This window comes from Ursus maritimus, unplaced genomic scaffold (genome assembly GCF_017311325.1).
Source record: "Ursus maritimus isolate PB19 unplaced genomic scaffold, ASM1731132v1 scaffold_18, whole genome shotgun sequence".
Lineage (NCBI taxonomy): Eukaryota > Metazoa > Chordata > Mammalia > Carnivora > Ursidae > Ursus > Ursus maritimus.
The window spans coordinates 27,942,001-27,966,391 of record NW_024424230.1 but is presented as its reverse complement, the minus strand read 5'-3'; the positions used below and the strand labels follow the sequence as shown (position 1 = coordinate 27,966,391).

Genomic DNA, 24,391 nt, shown 5'->3' with positions numbered 1-24,391 from the left:
AGAGACATCCAGACTCCAGTTTTTCTTGCCTAGTTACAAGTAAAACACAGCAAACAGCTATCCTGAGAATAGTCACACGGTGATTATGATACAACCGATTGATAGTGGATACTTGCCTGAAACCAGGCTTAAGTAGGAAGGGATGTGGAGAGAAACAAGAGACCACTTACTCTCTGAAAGACCAGTGAGAGGTGGAGGGCATGGATTCTTCTAAAGACACACTTAGGCTTCACTAACTCTTCAGTTCTACAAGGTGCCTACTTCTTTTTTCTTTTTAAGATTTTATTTATTTATTTAACAGAGATAGAGACAGCCAGCGAGAGAGGGAACACAGGCAGGGGGAGTGGGGGAGGAAGAAGCAGGCTCCTAGTGGAGAAGCCTGATGTGGGGCTCGATCCCAGAACGCCAGGATCACGCCCTGAGCCGAAGGCAGACGCTTAACAACTGCGCCACCCAGGCGCCCCAAGGTGCCCACTTCTTATCTTCTGACAGCTCCACCATTTTCTGTGATATCCCACCCCCAAATACCTTTAGTAATAGATGGTGTGTCTGAAGCCTGATAATGGCCTGGGTGAGCGGTAGGGCCACCCAAAGCCTTTCCCCGACTCACAGGCTGTCAGATCGTGAGGTGATCTTACAGAGCTCCTCATGTCAGAGGTGGGGAATGCTAAGAGCCAGGTGGAGATGTGATTTGCATGAGGTCGCACTACCAGTGAATTGCCAAATATGGCTGCAGAAGTGAACATCGCCAGTCCCTGTGGTAGGCCCTTTGTGTTTGTGCTATAAATAAATGGCTTGGGCAGTGTGATTACTGAGGGGTCTCAGACTGAGTAGCAGCTACAACCAGTCCTGCTGATGCAGCATCTGTGTCGTACATTCATTTTGTTCATTCTCAGTGGGCAGCGTATAGAGAGGCATCTCCAACTGAGCCAGCCAGAAAACATGGGCAAGTTTGTCCAAAAATGGGTGGGCTGTGAGTCAGGCACACATGAGACTTCAGGGAGAACAGTTAAAGGATGCCTTATTTGGAGAAGAGGTCTAGGGAGATAGAATCCACATTTGACTGAGCCGCTTTGATAAAGAGAAGACCTCCATTTCCCAGACACCTCTGTTAGACGATCTTTTTGTTCCTGAGAGTGAAATCACAAGAGATCATTTTTTAGCAAACTGTAGTCAAGGCAGGACTGCATGAAACATAAACAGATACATGCACCCACCCCCTCCCCCGGGAAACAGCTGAACCATTTCCAGAAGTCCTGTATAAAATACAAGAGGGACGGATTTTTAACAAAGTACCAGGGTGTATATATGCCACGGAGCCATGCCTCCTTCAAAGTCGTCATGCTAGGATTCTAGTCCTATTTTCTGAAGGTGTTTTGCAGGCTTAATATACTGGGGGTCATCTTTAGAAGCTGTGACAGACCCTGTAGTCTGTTGTCAATGGTGGAGACCCACTTGTGGAAACTGCCAGATGTCTGGGTCCTCCAGGAACTCCTGTCCCAGGGAGTGGCAGGACCATGTGAGGACTCAACACTTGCAAGGCCTGTAACACTCATGCAAAAGCAGGGTCATTCGTGAAAGAGATTGCACATTGGTTGTGCAAACAGTTTTCAAATGGCAGCTCAAAGAGATTGTCATTTCAACCAAAAGCAAAGCATATAAACGGGCACGTTTCACTTGGTTAAATAAAGTGAATAAGCAAATAACCAGATCTTACTTCTTTGAAAATACTTAACTAATCTTTCTGATGAAAACTGTAAGCAGAGGTATCTGGTAAACAAAGACTGTCTTTCAAATTTTAGTTTGTGAAGGTTGTTTCTTGCAAATGAGAGAAAGAACTCCGGTTTCACTTCTCTTCTCTTTGATAAAGATGGTTGTCTGTCTCCCCTGAAGATTGTGCCTGCTCCTGTCCAGCTCCATCATTCTGTCAGGTGCGAAACTGCCCTGACGACTTCTTCCTCCTGGTCCTCCTGCTCTGCTGCATTCAAGGAGGACATAAGCCATGTTTCATGCCTGTAGTAACAGAGATGGAGTACTTGGGGTTTCCCGTTTTTGTGTACTATTGAAGGTGCCCAGTTATGTGATCACAATGGTATTATTCTTCCTTGGAATGCAACTATCCCCTTCTTATTATTGGTTTGGTTACCTTTTTTTTTTTTTTTTTAAAGACCTGCCACCTTGTGTCTTAGCATCCCTAAAAGACGGAGATCTTTTCTAGGTGGGAGGAGGTGACCCATGACGGCATCTAGATTGCTGGCAGCACCACACATATGGAGTGGTTAAGAGTGAACATAGGCCTTGGTTTTAAATGGAATTGAGCAGACCCTCTGGATCTGTCAGTTATTGTCTTGCAACTTTGAGTACGTTGCTTCATGTAGCTAAGTTTCCGCTTTCTCATTCGTGAAATGGGTGTACTCATGGTACTGCCTCATGAGGTTCTTGAGAAGGTGTAAGGATATGAGCCGATCCCTGGAAAGCCCTGCGTAGTTTACGGGGATTTCCAGCATCTGTGATGGTGCCTGGAACCTGGCATGCCCTTATTAGCTGGAAAGGAAGATGGAAAGGAGGAGAGAAAGGAGTGGGGGGGAGGGTAAAACTTGGGGTAGGGAGAGAGGATACACATGGTCAGTAGCTGTGTTTGTGGCAGTATAAGTGTACAGGCAGATTCTAGTGAGTCCTTGGTCATCCAGGATTCATGAACAAAGCTCCTTTGAAAATGTTGTCTTCAGAGAAATTTGAGGGGAAGAACAAGACAGTAGGACATTACCTTAGATGCTGTGAGGCTCCCTGGGGCTGATGGGAAGCCTGGCTCCTACCTGCATGGCAGGTCATTTGGGGCACAGCTGTCCATGCTAAAACTATTTCCGGAGCCAGGGCTGACTCCCTGGTGTGGTAGGAAGGGAGAAAGCACCAGTCCATTTAGGGTTGCCCGAGGGGGGTCATGGTTGCCTTAGGCCGAGGACTGGCCTTGTCGTGATTCAGCATCGTGATCACATTCCAGTTCTGCCATTTTTTGCCTCCATAACCGTGAATTATTTAACCAGTTTGAGCCTCAGTTTGCTCAACTATTAACTGTTGAAAACAATACTACCCTGCATTGGTAATGTGAACATTAAGGGGGATAATAAAGCGAAAGCATCTACCTGGTACGATAACAGGCAAAGTGCGTCTTGAAAAATAAATGATTTTTCATATAATTTCCAAGAGTTCAGGGTAGTTCTGGAGGAGGTCCTTCCATGTTACCTGAGGTTTACAAAAGCTATGGCTGCTTGCACCTGTGAGGTTCAGCTCTCCCTGGGTCCTGCTTGACTGTATCCTTTTAGATATTCACCTGTAACTGTGATTAATTGCTCCAGATTTGGCCTGAGGGATGCAGATTCTCAGCCAGAGTGGCTGCACTGAGCTGCGGAGCAGAGCTTTTGACTCTAGTGCTCAGAACCTGTCTGAAGCAAGCACCTTCTGACTTTTCCATTCTCTGCTGTGAGTGAGCCTAGGGGTGTAAATCCATTTCCTGGGATTCACCAAGGGGACACATTTGAAAGCTTTAATACTAGTTTTGGAGCCAAGCGAGCAGATCATCTGGTCAGTTCTAAGCAGAAACTCAGCCAATGATGAGAAGAGGGAGACAAGAGTGGATTCCCTCCCTGCCTCAGCATCCAGCCTTACTTGGCATATGTTCAATGAGGGGAACCTCCTTTATTGGCCTTTTACGGACTTTGGAAACAGCCCACAGATGCTTGCAATGTGATTTCTTCATTTCATTCAAAGGAAAGGACCTACAGCCCAGATTGTGTTCCTGAGAAGCAGCATATCTTTAGCTCCTTCCTTTCCTGGTAAATTAGTTATGCTTTCTTAAGCATGTAGCTTGCCGAACTTCAGATGAAGAGAGCAGACATCACTGTCGGCAGAAAGGGTAAAGAAAGGAAGAGAAAGCATTTTCCTGATGAGTAACTCATGGCAAGTATTAAAGGCTGTGTTCCTAAAATGAGGTCTAATGTGTTCTCAAAATGAGTTCTAAAGGTTAATTCTCTTTTCCCCAGGTATATTCTGTTAGCACTGTGAATGGTGCATTGCCCTATCTCAGGGCCTTCTCTTTTAAGATATGAGTTTTCAAAATTTCTTTTTTACAAAGCTTTAAATCATCTTAACACAGAAGGCCAGTATGAAATACCTATAGAGGTTGTGCTGCCCTGGATAAAGTGGGCTGGGGGTTGGAACGTCCCACCTCAGCTCCCATCTCTCACCTGCTCATGGTCCCCAGGACCATTCTGTGGAATCCACAGCTCCTTAGGGCACTCTTCGAAAAGCACTGTTCTCTATAGTTTGTTATGCATGGCTCGTTTTCAGGTGTCAGAGCATCACAGAGGATGTGGTGGAACCTCTGATAACACGCATTCCCCAAAGAGCAGAGCTCAGAGCATTAGGATGTAGTGAAAAAGAACATGAGTCAGCCAAACGGGGCTCATAGCCATTCTACCTCCTACCAGTTGCTACCTTCAGAAATGACTTAACCTCCTTGAGGTACTCTTAACCGAAATCCTTAAGGAATGGGGATGTGACCGTCCATGTCACGTGTCACCAGTTTATACCGGGTTGACCTTTGTAAACTTCCCACCCAACACCACACAAGATGCTCTCCATGACATCTATTTTTCTTGGTCTAAAGAACAAGGCATTTAAAAAGAATTCTAATGGGAATTTCAAAAAGGGTGGAACAAGCTTCTACAAGTTCACCAGTTTGAAGTAACATAAAACAAGACTCATTGTCTCAGGGAGTTCTAGATTAGGGCATTAGAGTCCTCTTCTGTCATTAGGTGTCTGTGGTTATAGCTCTAATCTACAAGAAGAAGGATTAAAGACATTCCCACTCAGAAGTGGAAACAGTTGTGACTTGGACAATAACCAAATACACATACCACCATTAGAACATAGGCTATATGTGTAAGGTTATGCAGGGAATAATAATAAAAAAAAGAGTAAAGCTCTTTTGGCTGCATACTTAGGGGATTTTGCTAAGAGATCTCACCTGTAAATATTAGAACCCCATCATTTAAAAAAATAAATAAGAAATCAAGACCAGGCTTGCTTAGAGTTATATTCAGTTAGTATTAGTCATCCTCGTTGCTCTTTGGGAAGGGATTCCATAGCTAACGCTGGAGCTGTCAGTGATTTCAGGTTCAACCTTTAAAATTCCATGAGGACTGAGGGGACTTAGCAAAAGGACACTCAGCCAGACCAGGATGGCAGCTTTAAGTGTGTTCCTTGCTTCTTAGGCTGATGGGAAGCCAGCTGCTTGGCTTCTGTACCACACCCCCAAAACGTCTCAGCAGGTGGACTAATGCTTTTAGAATTGTAGGGTTGTTTACCTTGAGCTCGAATGTGGATGTAAGTGCAGGCTCACTGGGATGATGAACCCACGTAGCAGTCTGAGTGACCATCTGTCTAAGTTCCTGTTTGCACACCAGTCCAGTAATGGAGACACAGTACAAGACCATCCCACCGCCTTCCCTTCTATCCTTCTGATTAGGGATTCTTCCAGACAGTGTAGACAGCCTCTTAAGGTGTGTGTTTTGCAGGCAGAGCTGCTGAAAAGGAGAAGAGGGACGAAACTAGAGACAGTCTTCCATCTCTTTTTCAAACCTGAACTAAGGACATTTCGGGGTGCTGGAAGTATAGGGCCAGAGAGAATGTAGAATTCATTCTATAGGCAGTAAAAGAAGACCCAGACAGGTGAAGTGAACCCATGACAGATCCCATCATGAGTTGAGCTGGAACCAGGCTAGGACATGAGTCTTCTTCCGCCAAGTCTAACAAATGCCCTTTTGTACAGCAATGGCCATTAATGAGCTCCATTTCACCTCCCTATTCCACTTTTCCACATTTCCTTCTGTGACCCCGGTGGAGCAGTGGGCTCACTGCTGGTGGGTGCTTCCAGAGCCTGCTGCTTGGTGGAAATCACCTTCACCTTCTTCCCTTTTCTCTGTCTTAACCCCTGACTCACCTTGCAGCTCTCCCCGGCCCTTTCACAATCTCCCATCTAAAACACACTCTCGGTTGTGTACGTAGGGTTGGCTTTGCCAGATTATCCGTTGGGTGACTCATAGCCTATCTCAGCCTCAGTTTCCTTTTTGCCAAGTTAGAGAGTGGGGCTATTTGGTTTCCAACAACCTCAGTCACACATTTGCTTGGGTGTTTGTTTCAGTTTGCTGGGACATTGCCTTCCACAGAGGCTGTCCTGAACTGTTTGGGCTCGGGGGCTAGGTTGTCTCCTATAGACAAAGGAGGAAGCAAATGCCACTTCACAAAGTAAAGAGGGAGAAAAAGATCCATTTCCTATAAAATAGGAAAGGGGAACAGGTTGAATGTGTGTATATAAAGGGGGTTAAGTAGAAGGGTTTTTTTTGAGAGAGAGAGCGAGGGTGAGTGGAGGGAGGGGCAAAAGGAGAGGCAGAAAGAAACTCCAGCAGACTCCCTGCTGAGCATGGAGGCCAACATGGGGCTCCATCTCATGACTCTGAGATCATGACCTTGGCTGTAATCTAGAGTCAGATGCTTAACCTGCCCCTTAAGTAGATGTTTTATTTAATGAAAGGATGGGATGTTTAAAGACAATTTAAATGAAGGATTTATTTCCCCAAAGCCATCTTTGCTCTGTTCTTTTATCTATCTGCCCACCTGCCCATGCATGCATTCATCCGCCCATCCATCTGTCCATCCATCTCCCATGCCCTCATTTATTTCTCTGGCCACAAGGGAGGAAATATGGGGGAAGAACAAATGACCTACAGGATCCTCAGTGCAACCAGGCTTCAGTTTGTCCAGCTGCATGTCTACAAGGTTGAGATCCTTCTGGACAGATGTCCAGGGTGACCCATATCCCCCCCCTTTTGTGTCAGTGACCCCCTTCCCAGATGCATGTGTCCCAGGTCAGCCTAGGGGATCAGTGGGGATGTATCAGGCCCCACTCTCCCCAGATGAGATGTGTCCTTTTGGCCAGGGGCCAGGAGAGGGGAAATGATGTTCCTGGGTCAGGCGGGCACAGGGAGGAAAGGGAGCCGCCTCCTCTCCTCTTCTGAGGGAAGCTTTGGACACTGTAGAAGTTAGCAGGTGGGAGGACAGCTGCTTGAGGGGCAGTCCTAGAGGGCCAAGATGATGCTGGCTGCAGCTAGATGGAGGTGCCTTTTGGAGAGGGAAGCAAAAGGAGACCCCCATGCAGGGAGCTGGGTGGCAGAAGAGCAGGAGGCGAAGAGACTCTTCTCTTGCCCCCGCAAGGCCCCACAGCTCCTTCATCCTCCTCTCTGCTCCTTAACCCCGCCGCTCAGGCTTGGAGAGACCAAAAAAAACACAAAGAACAAAAAAACAAAACAAAACAAAAAAACAAAAAACCTAAAACAAAACAAAACACAACACAACAACTTCTGCCAAGAGAGAAATTGCAGCTCCTCAAAAATGGAGAGCGGGGTCATCATCCTAATATTTTGAATGTGGACTGTTTCAGAGAACAGCAAGACGTGTCAGGAATGAGAATGGTCTGAGACAGGGCCCCAGGAACACTGCCCACTCCACCAGGGAGATGAAGGAATTTTCTCCTTCCTTTGCCTTTTAAATGTAATTCTGTCTGCCCTTCTCCCCCAACACCTGCTCAACCCTCTCTCTGGGAGCAGTGCAGACATTTAGCAGTCCTGGGAAAAGGCAGGATCCTTTTCATTAACTTCAGCCTGATTGAAGTCCCCAGAGCCATGGCAGATTGCATTTTCTTCCCTCTCTGCCTCCCTGTTGTGGATCCCTCCCTGCACAGCCAGGCTGCGCTGAGCAGTGAACGTTTCTCCAGTGGGACAGAATGAGGCCATTCTCTGAGTAGGGGGATGGTTTGGAGAGGGTCTGGATCAATGCTTTTCAGGGCAGTGGCTTTATGGAGGGACACGCTTGTGTCTTCTTGCCCAGGCCTCAGTTTCCCCTGTATTCCGCGCACATGCGTCTCACTTTCAGCACAGAGGCAGGCAGCCAGCTGTGTCTGGGGTTAGCGCTTTCTGCAGAGGGACTGGGGTTAGAGGCCTCGCCCGGGCCTGTTGTTAACTAGCCATGTGATCTTGAGAAGTCACTTATCAACTTCTGCAAAATAAGGAGTTAGTCTGGAAGGTTTACATTTGTTTTAGTGACAGAGTATTTGACTCCAAATCCATTTGTGTACATGAAAGAGAGAAAAGCAGAGGCGCTGCGGTTGAAGGGAGGGAGAGGTGGACACGGTGGGGGCTCTCAGACTCTACCCCCTTCCCTTGCTCCAGTTCCCCGGAAGAGGTGGCTCCTGACCCCACTGGGGAAACGGTGGTTTTTCTCATCTACCCGGAGAACTTGAGCTGTCTCCTTCAGGACCTGAAACTCTTTTGGGGTCCAGATCTAGATGGGCTGCAGTTGCAGAATACAGGAGGACTTCGTCCTGTGTTTCTAATCCACATCTGAGCATGATGCCTCAGTGCCAAGGGCCAGCCCTTTCTCCTTCCTGGGTGCAGAAGGTAGAGACATTTAGAAATAATCAGCTTTGTGAAGGGGAGTGCTCAAGGAGCAGGGTCTGTGTTGGCCCCAGAGCTCATGTGTTTGGTTAGAGCAAGGGTAGAAGCCAGCAGCCAGGCAGGCAGGGGTTCCTGGCTGGATGTGGGGGAGAAGCAGACTTCTGTACACGTTTGTTCAGGAACCCTTGAGGCAGGAGGTGGCAAGACTTGCCTTTGGCTGTTTCCCAGGTCAGATAACACCTGGAATGCTTGCTAGATTGTGAGGGAAGTAGTTCAGAATCTCCAAGGTAAGGAATTCAGGAGTTCTGAAAGTTACTTGATAACCACACCTGACACCTCCTCACTGTCTTCCCCAAACCCACCTTGGATAAGCTAACACATCTAAATGGCCCTGGGCCTATTGCATTGTTTCATCCCCAGGAAGGGGAGCTCCCCCTCTCTGTGTGGTAGTGGATTCATTCACTGCTCAACCTCTTTCTCTTTCATCCGGTCTTTCCTTCAATTTAACCTTTGACACCTACACTGAAGTGTAAGCCAATATTCACTCATAAACCTACAGCAGGAAGAGAAGAGCTGGCTCTCATCATGTAAAGCTAATTAATTCATTCAAATATCTGAGTGCCTACTTCATGCAGGAAATGCTCGATGCTGAGTGCCATTTCCTCTTGTCGACTTGAAGGGTGTCATAAGCCGTCTCTCACACTTCTGCTCTCCAGGCTCAGCAATGGAGCCATCCTCGCCTTTGCCTCTAGGTTGACAGTATTCCCCACTTCCCTTTAAGTCATTTGGCCAACAGGTATTTATTGACTAATCACCCGATGATGTCCTCTCATCACTTTGAGGAATGCAGAAGTTACGTAAGATATAAATCATGGTCTTGTTGGGCATGGTCTTGTTAGATGGAAAAATAAAAAACACACACTACAGCACAAAACAGACCCTTCAGTAATTAAGAACTAAATTGCATACATCTGGTTTCCTTTTAAGAGAAGGAAAGAGGATATAAGTCTTCCAGGAAGGTAGGATAGATCCTAATTTTGTTGAGCTAGGGACGTAACAAGTAATAACCAAAGATGCCATATCTCTATATCCAGCCAAACAGATGGATCTGGCAACTTCTCAATCCCAAAATCGCTGACATGAGGGAATAGTGCATATGTTGAGATGCTTTGAACACACTTGTGGTTGATTTCCAGATGAAGCATCTCAGAGCTAGGAGGAAGTAGATGTTTTGTCTCGCACCTTCTCTCTATCTGGTGAACTCTGTTAAGGGTGAGGGGGAGATGAGGGAAGAAAGGTGGCTGCCTGCTGGATTCCCAAGGCCTGGAGAATTTGCAGTTTGGTTCTATATGCTATCACATGTTGGTGGCTCTGCCCTTGCAAAGGTCACTCCCATGCTCAAACCTCCCTCCAGCTTTTCTGTCCCTCCTCCCCAGCTCCACCCAAACCTTTGCTCAGCTCAAGTTGGAGACCTAGACTGCATTAATAAGATCTGAAGAGTAAATGGTCATTGCCAATTAAATGAAAGAATGTCTGGAAGAAGGGACCATGCGTGGTCATTCATAGGGACATGCTTTATGTTACTGCCTGTGGCTCATTGACAAAGAAAGTAGCACTCATCCTTTTTGCTACACCGTGGCACCTCAACACGTTATCTCCAGCGTGCTATCATCCAGAGGCATCATTGTACAAAAGAGAGAGGATGACCTTTGGGAAAATACAGCTTTGGATTTAGATCCCAAATACGTGTACTACCTGTGTGACCTAGAAAATGCTATTTATTCTCCACGAAGTTTCAATTTTCCCATCCATAAAATGGAGCTGCTTCCTGTCTCATGTGGCAGTTGTGAGGTTAAAAAAGAAAAAGTATGGGAAGCAGCAGCCACTGTGCTGGATACCCTGGCCATCCTTGACCCTCAGTGTCTCCTAATTCCCTCCTTCATCCTTAATGTGCGCCATGGCTGGCATGAGCAGATGCAAAGGGAGCTGGGTGGGGAAGGGCAAATCCCTCGTCCACGTCTTGATTCTTGCAGCTGCCCCACCTGAACCTTGTCCTGCTGCCTTTCCATTTGCAAGGCTCAGTTCAAACTCCATCTTATTTCGACAACCCCCCGTGACCACTCGTGCTCTATGCACACACGGTTTGATGCTTACACTCTCCTACTACCCTCTGCTCACACTGACACACACATATCTATTCCTTTGACCCAACTGTGGGTTCCTTAAAGGCGGGGACTGTCTTATGATTAGGTTTGGCCCTCAGTGACTAGTCAAGTGCCCCAATAGCTTGTTGCTTGGCTGTTTCGTAACAAACAAAAGGGCCGCAGTGGCTGTCAGGACTAGTGCTGCCTTCTCTGGACACCTTCAGACTGGGGAACCTAGCCCTCAGGACTGGGTATGGGGACAAAGGTACAGCGTGTACATTCTCCACCTCGTTTCTGCTCTATCCCGGAGTTAACACCACTTTACGTATCATTTTGGCAAAGTGATGTAGAGAAGCTAAACAGTCCAATTGAGCTTTCCCGAAGGCTGGAGGCACTGGCCAGCATGACTCCCTCTCTTTCTTGAACCAAACAAAATATTGTTACAGCAAACATGAAGTCTTTCCTATTTTTCGCAGATGCTCTCCGGGCCTAACAAAGCTAGCAGTCACACTCCTTGAATCAAAATAAGCATCTGCCCTTTTTCTCTTTATCCTACAATTTCCCAGTATTTTTGAGCAACAATAAAGAATGTGATTATTTTAGTAATTAATCGTATGCTTCTATTTAGCGCTTTCTGGAGAGGATGCAAAAATATCAAAACATGAACTTGACCCTTTAATATTGATTAAACACAGAGACACAGAAAATATCTAAACCTGACTCTTATCTTCCAATATTGCACATGGCAGTTTGAGGCATAAGCTGTGAACACCTAAATAGTTCATAAGATCAAAGGTAATATATGATGAAGGGAAACCGATTCACATGTAGGTGGGAAAAGGGAAGGGTTATTTTTACTGGTCTGATTGAAGAAGAAAACAAAAAGGAGAAGGAGGAGGAGAAGAAAGGCGAGGTGCAGTACGGAGCAGGGGGAGTAAGGGGAGGGGGAAGGGGAAGAGGAGAGGAAGAAACAGCTCTCCCAGACGAAATAGTCTGTAACTGTCTCTTTAGCTTTGGTATCACAGACTACTTTGATAGTAGGAAGAAAGTTAGGGACCCTCTCCCTAAGAAAGTGTTATATACATCTGTAAATTCACGCATAATTATACTCACAATTTCAGGCATCTGTGGACCTACTGACGTCCACACGTAGTCCCTGATCTGGAAATTTAAGACCCTTAGTAGACTTGGTGGCACATAGAGAGAGGGCAGCCGAGGGAGATAGTCAGAGGTGTGGTGGACACAGGTGAGAAGGCTGTTGCGTCCGGGTTCCTAGCCCAGAAATACCATGTTTGCCTTTTGCCGTTCTGCTTCTTGAGCTCTGGATCTGGGCAATGGTAAGTCCATTGCTGATCAGTTGTCGTGGGGATACTGTGTGCAAACTTGGAGAAGTATCACTCAGGAAGACTCCTTTGTTCTTTTCCAGCTCCTCACAGCCAGTGACCTTGCAGCCAGTGACCTCAAAGGATTTCAGCCACAGGTAAGTCCACCGATCCTTTTGTGAAGCTCGGGAGAGTGGAATGCCCCATAGTTTCGTCATGAGCAAAGGAAGCTGGGGCCAGGGCAGAAACCCTCATGATGGATCTCCAGTTTCTCTGACAGTCTGACAGTGTCAACCTTGACAATGACCTGGTAGCTTGCTCTCTCCTTCAGCTTCTCCCTCATGTCTTCGCAAACAGAATCACCTCTTTCTGCTGTCTCTCAATATCTTATAGTTGGGGGGGAATGTAGGCCAAGATGGCTGGAATGCATGGTGATGGGCAGCCTAGCAGAGGAAGAAGCTAAACCAAAGAGGTAGAGGGCAGGCTGAGGCTGGCGTTCTCCCCTGCATATCTCTTTCTGGGGACGGGATACTTAAATTTCTGAACTCTTTGTGTGCAAATGACCTAGAGTCAAGGTGTGGTGGCCAGGTTAATCTGAGACTCTTGCACAAGCAGATGATTGTGTTTTGCTGATCATGGGTGGGAAATAGGCCACCATCGTCTCTGGCCAGAATGCTGTTTGGAGGTCATCAGGGGCCCTCTGAGGATCTCCTCGGCAGTGGTAAAGATGGAAAATCACCCTCACTGTCTCTGGAAGGGGACTACTGTCAATGCAGGAGCACGTGAGCTTCCACACACTTACACGCAAATACACAGCAGACACACCGAGGTCCTTGTGTTCCCCACACACCCCAGTGGAGCTAGAGCGTGTGTACAAAGAGAGGTAAACCCAGGAGAGGCAGCTGTGGCCCTCCGTCCCTGCCCCTGTCCCTCTTTCTGTCACTTTTCCAACCCAGGGCCTGCCCTCAGGTTCCCATTGTTCGTACTTCTGTGGGGCGATACCATCACTCCTGGCAGACACCTTCTGGGACAGCACAAGTCGTTTTCTAGTACCGAGAATTCCATATATTTGGCAATGTTTTCTTCTTTAAATCTGTTTCACATCCAAGAGCTCCCCAGGCCCTCACTATACTTCTATGTGGTGCATCCTGTGTGTCCCCTTACACTGCAGGGGCACTGAGGAACAGGGTCCTCACACAGAGAGCTGGGGACAAGAACAAAGAGTGGAAAGTGAGGGGTTTGAGAAAGAGAATGAACAGAACAAAGGGCTCCAAGGGTGAGCGTCAAAGATGAATCCTTGCACTGGTCTAGGGTGTGGCGTCCTTCTGTGGATCCTTGTTGATCCATTGTTGATGCAAGAGGTTTTAAAACTAGATAACTAGCAACTATTGACAACTGATAATCACTATTCACATTCACACAGATTCACACAAATTTGCAGGTGAGCTAAGGGAATGTGAAACAAAAGAAAATCAACATTGACCCGTACCCCGTCCACGGCGACACTCACACGCAGTGGAATCCCAGCTAAAGATTCATTTTTATCCAAAAATTTATAAAAATAAAGAGGAGAAAAGGCTTGTGTGATGTTTTGTGGCTTGAAAAGGCACACGTGGAGACTGAGTGTATGGAAGGGGTCTGTGTGTGTATTTGGTGTATATGGTTTTGGCATCCATCTTTTCTGAGGTGGTCATATTCTTGCCATGTTTGTTGAGCCACATTTCTATATATTAGATTTAAAGTGAGTTGTTAAGGGCAGGAAAAGTTAAATATAGTTGGGGTATGTCCATAATGTTTGAGGCCATGATGCTAGAAAGGTAGCTTCTGTGCTCCCACAGATAACCCACAGTAGCTGGTACGGATGGCTCACTCCCCTGGTTCGAACTGCCTGACCTTTCCACAGTATTCCATTTGTGTCGTTCCCCTGAGGCTGGAGACATAAATGCATATTTTTCACTCCTCAGGATACATGTTCCCGAGGCCAGGAAGTCCTGGGAATCTTGTGGCCAGAGTGTATGGCCCAGATCAAAGTTAATTCTCCAGTGTTATTCCTAAATCAAAAAGGCCCGGATGTATCTCAAGTTCACACCACCCTTTTTGGGTGCTTTACTGAACAGAAACAAAATGCTGCCCACATGCTTTTTGGGCTGCCTTCTCTCAGCCCCACTGCACCAAATTGTTGGCTTCTGTTGTTATTTTTCTCTTTTAGTTTCAGATGAAACTGAGCCCCACACATCTTGAGGTCTGCAGTAATTCATGGACACGTTCCCTTCCAGGAAGTGTGGTGGACTTTCAGGAGGGGAACTCACTGAGACACCGAGGACCCCCAGGCCCCCCGAGGTCACTGCAGTCAGGCCTGTCAGCTTTCACAGGGTTCACACCTATCAGATGCATATAAAGGGTTTTCCCTCCCTTGGTGCCTGTTCCTGCTGCAGCCGCCTAGGGAAAAGAGCCACAATTTCCTCACTAATCTTCCACGGTCCGCAGCTTTGACAGTGTGGAGCCGCAGCTAATGTTGCACTAGACTGTTCTGTCTCTCTGTCTCTGTACTTTGTGCATCCAGATAGAGAAGAGGAGGGTAAGGAAGTGACTGTCTTTCTGTCCGTGATGATTGGTTTGTAAAGACAGCATGCCCATTCCTGGAAATAAGCACATTACTTCCAAGGAAGAGTCTGCCGGCAGATGCTATGCTTCCAAGGCTTGTGGGAGAGCAGTGGTGTTCTCCCCGGGGCTGGTGTGCTTGGCCTTTGCACCGCACAGGGGAGAACTGCCTCCCAGCGTCAGGCCTGGGCTGACAGGTGGCTGTTCTCAGCAAGTTTTAAAGGCACAGGTGGAAAAGCTTCTGAAATTCACATCTAAACCCCCTAGGCCCTTCTCTTCCTTTTGGTTGCCACCCAAAACACATCTTTATTTTCTATTATCTTGTTCTTTTACCTTTTGAAGGAGCAAACACAGCAAGTCTCCTTTTCTTCTTGTCTTTGGATGGTTGGAAATGAGGACCCTCATCCCCTTTTGCCGGACCATCCCTCTCCACCCCCCATGAGAATAAAAGCAAACATCTTATTCCCATTAGAAAAATCCACCAATCTTTTTTCACCCCAGTATAAAAGCTATAAGTATTCACTGTAGCAATTGGAATGTGTAAAGGGAGTCAAATGGTACAAACTTCCAGTTGTAAACGAAACAGGCCTAAGGGATATAAAGTGCAGCATGCTGACTATAGTTAATAATACTGTATATTTGAAAGTTGCTAAGAGACTCGGTCTTAAGAGTTTTCATCACAAGGAAAAAAAATTGTAACCTGTGCAGTGATGGACATTATTAAAAAAAAAAAAAAAAGCTTAAGAAATCTAGGAAGTACAGAAAAACATAAAAAATCTCCTCTTACTCCACCTCAGAAATCTGGATAATGACATTTTGGGGTATAGTCTTACAGTCTTTGTTACATATCAAAATATATGCATCTAGTGGATTTTTAAAAATGTGATATCATATTTTATATGCCTTTTGTTACCTTCTGCTTTGTTTGCATGCTTTCCGTGTCACTGAAGAATCTTCTAGCAGTTGGCCATTTTTGTCTGCTTGCTGGTCCCATCACATATTTACCACTTCCCCCTTGCTAGACTTTTGCGGGCTGATCTCCAGGAGCAATCCTAGGCCATGCTGAATCCATTGCCCTCATCTAGGATACCAGGGGCATCCCAGGTTTCTTGGCACTTAGTTCTTTGTCTCTTGGCTCCTTCCGGGGTGTGAAGTCTTCTTTTATTTTTTTTTTTTAATATTTATTTATTTATTAGATACCGTGAGACTGAAGGGAGGGGCAGAGGCAGAGGGGGAGAGAGAATCCTTAAGCAGACTCTTTACTGAGAGCGGAGCCTGACTCAGGGCTCAGTCCCAGGACTCTGAGATCATGACCTGAGCCAAAACCGAGAGACAGCCCCTCAACTGACCGAGCCACCCACGAGCCCTGTTGTGAAGCCTTCTTAACGTTCGCAGTGGAGTGTCCCTGTGAATGTGCCCGTGGGTACTGGTGTGCACCTTTACAAGAGCCCAGGTGGGGAATGCGGCGAAGACATAATCATAGCATGGGGCCCACACTCAGACGCGGGGTTTCACAGGTCCAGCCTCGGTGCTGGGAAAGTGACCTTGAAAAGATGCATTCCCTCCAGAGGAGAGAGCCCACTAAGGCACTTGGTTCTCACCTACTTTATAGACTCCCCATTGTCTCAGACAAGAGGAGGATACTTCTTTTAGAAAAAATGGAATTTTACTTTCTGTGTGCCTTGTGACAGGATTTTGTGGGGCAAGTGTAATAGCTGTCCTATCAAGGGTAGCCATTTTTAAGGAATTTCCAAACGGTCCATTGCTCTTATGGCCAAGGGTATATTGTACTGAAAGGTGAGAAGGGAGTACATCAGGACCCACGGGAAGACATTTTTCAATGTTGAGAAAACGGCTTTCTGTCACCAAGTTGCCGTTTTATTCAAAAGCACCCATGGAGACCTTTATGTGGGGCTCCCTGCTGTGCAGATGCTTCCCCAGAATTCGTCAATTCTGTAATGTTCTGCCACTGATACCAGCTTTGTGACCCTGGGAAAGTTACCTTATGTCTTTAGTCCTCGCTTTCCTTATCAAACAAAAAAGTTACAGTCGCTTATCTCACAGATAGTTGTCAGGATCAAATGGGACAACGTGGTGAAAGCACCTAGCCTGATGCCTGCCACACACAGTGAATTCAGTTTTTTCTTGCATTAGAGAACTACAGGTTAAATTATTTCAGAATTCAGGGGAAGGAGAAAATGTGTCTGTATAGAGCAAGCTAGGAAGTCTTCCAGGTAGAGGTGTCATTGTACCTGGGCCAAGACAGTGATAGTGAGGTGGTGAACTTATTCCATGGCTGGGGAAGCAGGGTGAAGCCCAAAGCAAGGGTGGAGATGCTTGGGAATGTTCTGAAGACTTGGACTAGAGATAAAATTAAGTTGGAACCAAGTTACAGAAGCTCTTAAATGTCTGGGGAAATAGTTGGATTTTTTCAAAACTGAACTATTATTGAAGTTTCAAATTTATACCAAAGTAGGTGTAATAAACCTCCATATATTATCCAACTTCTACTATCTGTTATCCAACATCAGTGGTTTGTTGCTACAAAAGCCCTGGTTTGTAGCATTTGCTGATCTCTGTGGTATAAATATTCCGACCATGACAATTCTAAGCTGCCAATGGTTTAACAACCTGTTCGCAAAGTCTTTGAGAGTCAGCTTTTGGGGCTGAGGTCATTGGTTCCCAGCTCACTGTTGAGCCAGCTTCAATAATAATTACCATTACTATTTGCCAATCTTACTGTATCTATACTCCTAGGTAGGTAGGTAGGTAGATAGATAGATAGATAGATAGGGATGTGTATATCTGTTGTCTGTCTTTCTCTATACAGGTAGATCTAATTTTGTATGTATATAATTATAATTTTAAGTTTTGGGGGGAGTTTTAAAAAAAATTCCAGCCATCATGTTATTCCACTCATAGATACTTCAGTAAGATTCTCTAACAAATAAGGGTTTAAACACACACACACACACACACACATACACACAATCACAGTGCCATTATCACACCTGTCAAAAGTAACAGGAATTCCTTAATATTTTCTGATACCCAGTCTGTATTCAGATTTCTCTGATCATCTTAACATGTCATTTTACAGTTGAATCATATGAATCAGGATCCAGAGTTTAGATTTTATAATCCATCTGAGGGTGGAGCCGGTGAAGGTTTGAGGGTGGGGAAGAGCCAGTGCTATGAGGGGAGACAATTACCTCAGAGGCAGTAGGTAGGATGAAGTGAAGAAGGGACCCAGTAATGAGCCTGTACCATGGGTCCATTTGAGACGTATACACAGTAAGTGGAGCCAGCAAATACTTGGCTGATTGGAGAAATAGGGGTACCATTAACCAAAATGGGGGCCCAGAAGGAAGTACAGGCTTAGAAGCTCCAGTGTTCATCCCTGGATTAAGAATGATTATGGTCCAGTGTTCATAGGAGGAGAGCTTTGTTATCCTTAAATGAACTGTACTCCATTTTCCTCGGGCCTAACTATCAGTTCTGCTCATGTGTCATCAGGGGAGTCTGCATGACGTCCTGGGCTCCATGAGTCCCAACCCAGAAGTTTTTTTGTTTGTTTGTTTTTAAAGATTTTATTTATTTATTGGACAGAGAGAGATAGCAAGAGAGGGAACACCAGCAGGGGGAGTGGGAGAGGGAGAAGCAGGCTTGCCGCCAAGCAGGGAGCCTGATGCAGGGCTCGATCCCAGGACCCTGGGATCATGACCTGAGCCGAAGGCAGACGCTCACAGCTGAGCCACCCAGGCGCCCCAACCCAGAAGTTTTTAATGCAAGAACCTCAAATATTTTGTGAGGAAAAGCTGCTTTTGAGAAAGCCATGGAGTATCTGAGGAGAAAGATACCCTAACTGTGCCCATCTCCAGAGAAGGGGCCATGACAGTAGCCCATGGCTCCATGATAGTAGCCCATGGCTCCGTGATGTTCTGTGTTTTCGATTGCCACAGACGGCTGCTCCGACACTGAGAAGTAGCAGGGCAGATTCAAGAGTTAAGAGTTTTCTCCCGGGTACTTTCTTGTTAGCATGAATCCCTGAGTTCCTAAGTTGCCTGTCTTTCTGGATTTTCCAGAGCATCCAGCCCCTGTTGGACTCAACAGGCGTTGGTGTTAATACATGTTCAGCCTGCCTTTGGCTGAGTGTCCAGGTGACAAGGACTTACTCAGAGTATACCAGAGGCCAGGAAGTGTTCTCTGAACTTTACATGTATTATAGCATTTAATCTCTACAACATCTTTGTGAAATCAGTAAAAATATTGTCCCAAAGTCACAAAGCCCTTACGTGGCAGAATTGGGATTTGAAGCCAGGCAGTCTGGATCAAACTTCAGTGTCCTAAACCACTTCTGCCGCGCCACCTCGAATCAGAGCTTAGCCATGCCGCAAGATCAGTCAAACCCAGACCGACCACTGGTAATACACGGCGAGCAGCCTCCTCTTTACTTTTGTACATTCTGTTGAGTTTTCTTGAACTTCGCCAGGTTCCAGGGAAACGCAGCCCGCCTATCTCAGAGTGGTGGAGGGGACAGCTGCAGAGCATTGTGCATACTTCCATCTTGGCAAAGAATTTCTGCTGTTCTCATTCCCGTCCTTCCCAAACTCCCAAATACAGAATCGTGAAGGTTGTTGCCCCTTCTCCAGAGGAGGGAACCGAGTTGAGGCGGAGGGAGATCTCCATGTCGTCTCTTGTCTCAGACGCACTGCAATGAGAAAACAGGTTGGCTTGTCTTGAATTCGCCACGTAATAGCTACTTTGCCATTTAGGGAAGAATCATTCCAAAGCAAGACAGTACCTAAGGAGGGGCGCCTGGGTGGCACAGCGGTTAAGCGTCTGCCTTCGGCTCAGGGCGTGGTCCCGGCATTCCGGGATCGAGCCCCACATCAGGCTCCTCCCCTAGGAACCTGCTTCTTCCTCTCCCACTCCCCCTGCTTGTGTTCCCTCTCTCGCTGGCTGTCTCTCTCTGTCAAATAAATAAAATCTTTAAAAAAAAAAAAGTACCTAAGGAAGTCCCACAACTGGTGCTTCCTCCCTCCCCCCCCCTTTCAAAACAGAAAGAGAAGCTAGTGAGCAGCTAGAGGAGTGGTTCTCAACCTTGAGTGCAGGTGGGAGTAATTGGGGGGAGGGGGGCGGCTTGTCAAAACTACAGGAGCCAGGTCTCAGACCGTTCAGTTAGTCCGGGTGGTGTTTGCAGAAGCTCCCCAGGACCTACGTCAACCTCCTCGCTTTCTAGATCAGACTGCAGGAGAGAGAGAGTCTTGAAGAGGAGGGAAGGTAAAGGCCCCACATTGAAATAGTGTCTCCCCTGTGCTTGGAACGTGCCGTGTGCTTCCCTCACCCCGCAGCCCCTAACCCCCACATCAGGCCCCTTGAACAGGGAAGAAATGACCATCCACGCAGAGGAAGCACAGCGAAGCTTAGATTCTGTAAAGCCTGTGCCCATACACTCCCTCTGCTGCTTTCATTCAACAGCTGAGACTTGCCCAGTATTTTAAACTAGCTACTGATAGTGTTTGGGCTTCTGGTCTCCTCTGCTGCCTAGACATTTTTTCTGGACTCAGAAAGATATCTAAACAGAGCTGGCTTTGCAGTACTACCCCAAGAGAATGCATTTGGTTGGCCAACACACCACGTCCCCTGACTTGAGGAGCCAGGTTGCTTTTCTCCAGACCTTTCTTCTGGCTTGCCTTCTATCAGCCGCTCTGTACCTCTGCTCCTTGTTCAATACTATTCAGAGTGTGGGCTGCAGACTAGTGCTGGCCTGTCCAGTGTGTCATTGGCCCAGCATGAGATTCTTTTAGAAATAGAATATTTAGAAACCTTTGTAGCCACTCGATGTTTCCATAACATCAAGCATGTGATCATTTTCCTACTGATTTATCTTTATAGTATTTTACCAAAGTAATCCTACAAAATTATGGGTCGGGGTAAAAATATCTGGTCATTCATTGATAATCGTTTGAGAAGCTCTGCTCTAATTACACAGGTTCCTAGCTTTATCAAAAGGATAGGCTCTGGACTCTTGTTTTTCTTTGCCTGTTTCTGTGAGCTCATGTGAATGTATTTGTATTACAAATAATGTCCCCTCTCCCTCCCCAGAATGGCTCCACCTGTAAAGGTGTCTTTCTATTTGTAGGATACCTACACAAAACTCGGATCCTTTCCCGTAATTCCTAAGGCAACCCACTTAATTATTTATCTTTCCAGACATGGCTATCTCTGACGAAGCAGAGCATCTTTAACAAAAATGCTGTGCTCACGTGCATACAGCTACCCTGAACGCAGCTGACACTATTACTTTTCTTATGTGAACCCGTCAGCCTCATCTATAGGTGTGCCTTTTGCGTTGTCTGCCTTGACAGTGTTTTTAATGTTCTGTTTTAAAACACAACGACAACAGAGCATTGGCATTTGGTCCTGGAGAAAGAAGTTCTCCAGGTATTTCCAGAGTGTCTGGCATTTCAGTGGAATATTCTGAAGTTTTAATAAGTTCTCCTGGGATACTAAATCTCTTTAGACTTTGGTGAATATTTTGTTTCTTCCAAGATTCTCTGACCATCTGAGGGCCTCATGCAGGTGGGCCGAACTTAAAACAAACCTAATGTGCAGAAGCTCACACCAGGAAAATTGATAGATGGCAGGTGGGTGTTGGGAAAGGAGAAGTTATTCGTATGCAGAAAGTTTTTCCACTTTATCAAAGGAATCAACATAAGTTATCCCTGCTAGCATATTTAAAAATGATTGAGCCTTTCAAAATCTGATTTAAGCTCAACTTTTCAGAATAGAAATATAACCAAAGTGAAGCCAACCAGTGGGGATTAACTTTGAATAGGATTCTCTTCTCTTCTAACTGTCATCTTCCCATCTAAAACAAAAACAAAAACCTTAGCAACAAAGGTATAGTATTGGATGATTTCTATCCTCCCTTGAGACTCAACACGTTATTACTTTGTGACTTCTTCCACTGTGTTCATGTTTCTAGTTTCCTATTCTTGTTTTTCTCTCCAGTCCTTTTGGTTAAGGGGCCGCTATGGGAGCTTAAAAATTTCCCTATTGCAATGCTTGCTTTTGAGGCCAGGGGTCATCAACATTTGGTGATGTATCTCAAATGTGTGTGTTTATTAGTGTTTATTAGTGGATTCGTGGATTACAGTGTCAGATTTCCCTGTGTCTAGATTTTAAAATGATGCATCCTTTTGTTCTTTACATTTTTAGATCTAGAAGTGACTCACATGCAGGAAATGCAAATTCACAGACCACCTTAGGACTTGAAAGAAGGTGTCCTCCTCGTATTTCCTTTAGCAGAGTATTTTCAAGCCTGCCTCATGAGAAAGAAAGAAGGCTCAGCCCTCCAACTCGCTTTTTAAATTCTTTCCAAGCATACTGCCTGGCTCACGTTTCAGCCCTCTTGTCCTGTCACCCACCTACCCAACCATTTCCTACCACTTTGTTCCAAACAAAAGGGATCCATGGAGAGGTGTCAGGAGACCCCCACCCCCTCCTGGAGGAGAAGGGCCCCTCCTAGTGGAACAGCTTGCAGTCCTCGAGCGGCACCTTCTAGCCATCTGCTGGCTTGTGTCTGGAGGCTGCATTAAGCCTGCAAACAACCTTCTCCCTGGCTTTCTGATATTTCCCTGATAATGACCATCTCCTTCCTCCACCTCTGCACCTGAGTTTCCTTCTGCATCTCCCACCTTCCTAGAAATATTTGTCAAAACCTCTGGCAAAGCCACCAACATGTATCCCGAGCCAGTGATGCATGAGACGAAAAAACTTGAGGTGATGTTGTTGTCATCTTTATTATTGTAACTAGTAACAATGGATGCTTATTTAGAAATAGAACATAAACCTCTCCCACTCTTCTGTATCCAGTATCTAGCACGGGGAACATTTCCTGTTGCTTTATCATTTGGTAGTTAAGGGCACCAGTGCTGGGCGCAACCTGTTAAGTTAGAATCACAGGTCTGCTCTCTACCAGCTGTGTGACTGCCACAAGTTATTTCCCTTTTCCGTGGCCCAGATTCCTCACTGGTGAGAGATGGGTACCTTTCCAATGGGATTTTGGGGAGGATTGAATAGATAAACTCGAAGGATAGTGTCTGGTGTCTGGTGAGCACTTCATCAGTGTGCGCCAAAGTGCTTATTACTCTTACAAGTTACGTAATTGGAATTGACCCTGGACTGCTCAAGTCAGGTTTGAGCACAAATTGCAGCTCTAGGCTAGAATTTGGGATTGCCAAAGAATTAAAAAAGATAAAAACCAAACAAAAAATCTGGACCCCTCATAATCTTTTCATTACTTGGTGTATGATGCTTGCCAATCAGAGGGAGCAATGGCAGACACTCTGGCCCCGAATGAATGACCCTAGAAGGGGAGGAAGGAGGGTAGAGATGGACAGGAACGGATAAGGGTTGGAGAGGAACCACTGGCTGGGAGACAAGAACACCCAGAAGTGCCTTCATTGATTGCTTCCTTCTCCTACCAGCCATGGCACTTTCTGAATTAACATACTCTCTTCCCCATGGAGAAGAACTAGCCATACTTATTAAAATGATCTTAAATAGGGGCAGCTGGGTGGCAAAGTCAGTTGAGAGTCGGACTTTTGGTTTTGGCTCAGGTCATGATTTCAGGGTCGTGAGGTTGAGCCCCGTGTGGGGATCCACGCTCAGTGTGGAGTCTGCTTGGGCTTATCTCTCCCTCTCCTTCTACCCCTCCCCCACAAAATAAATAAATCTTTTTTAAAAAAACGATCTTAAATAAATGTCTCAAGAGCTTTTTCAAGCACCAGAGTATCACCTCATCTGAACCAACCCCCTTCGTACAGTGATCCTCGGCATAATTCTGGATGTCTGCTTTGGCTCTAACCATGTTGAAGAATCATAGGCACAGTGACTTAGCGCCCAGAAGAGTCAGCGAGGAACTATACCAAAGGGCATTTGGACGGGGGCTGTTCAGAGGGACTGGGTTAGGGATCGGGGATTTGGGGGATTTTATACGATGACTTTCAGATCCATAAATTCAGTTGTTCCTATATTAAAAGTGAGGCAAGGCATGATTCAAGAAGCCTGTGGGTTCTAGATTTCGTGGGCCATCGGACTGACAGGGCATCTGTGGAAGAGGGGCACCCTGGCCGTAGCACTGCTATCTCCAGTAAGCAGTCCATCACTGCAGGGCAAGTAGCTTGCTGATGGAAATGAGAGGTCTCTGCCTAGATTCCAGCCTCGTCTGTACTGTGGGAAAACACAGCTGGCTAAAGTTGGCTTTCCTGCCCTTCCTCTGGGTAGCAGCAGAAATGCCAAAGTGAGGAATGAGGTGGGGGATGAGCGTCGTGTAAAGGAAAGAGTCTGCATGCTTCCGACAAAACGTACGTGCTCGGTAAGTGTTTGTAAAACCCACTCTAGGCATGCATGCGCGGATACCAGGGGTGTAAAGAGGTCACCCACACAAAAATGCACAGATCCACTTTTTTATGTTTCTCTAATGCCTTCTAGCCTTGTGGTTATAATGAAGGTGTCGTCTATTATGTGTCTGATTTTTGGACCTAACAAATTTCATGGGCCTTCTTTAGTAGAGCCAAATCTTTGGAGGTTTACTTGTCTTTCACCGTCGTTTTATGGTCTAACAGGCGTGTTCCAGTACCTCTGGAGCTGGAACCAGAGGTAGGCAGCTTTGAATTAAATTGAAGTTTGACACCCCCCCCCCACCCGCCTCCAACCTCCTGCAAAACTGGCATCTTGTGACAGGAGACCAAAGCATGGGGCCCGTAAGACAAGTTGCGGGGCGGGGGGGGGGGGGGGGGGGGGA

At 46.2% G+C, this 24,391-nt stretch overlaps 1 protein-coding gene across 1 annotated transcript in view; it reads left to right on the top strand.

Moving 5' to 3' along the window:
* Positions 1-12,088: 12,088 nt before the first annotated feature.
* The window catches only part of SETBP1 (SET binding protein 1), a 151,484-nt gene continuing 139,181 nt past the window's right edge, over positions 12,089-24,391 (top strand). The window contains exon 1 of the mRNA XM_008693049.2: positions 12,089-12,134. The gene's annotated coding sequence lies outside the window, so the exon portion shown is untranslated. The remainder of the gene's footprint in view (positions 12,135-24,391) is intronic.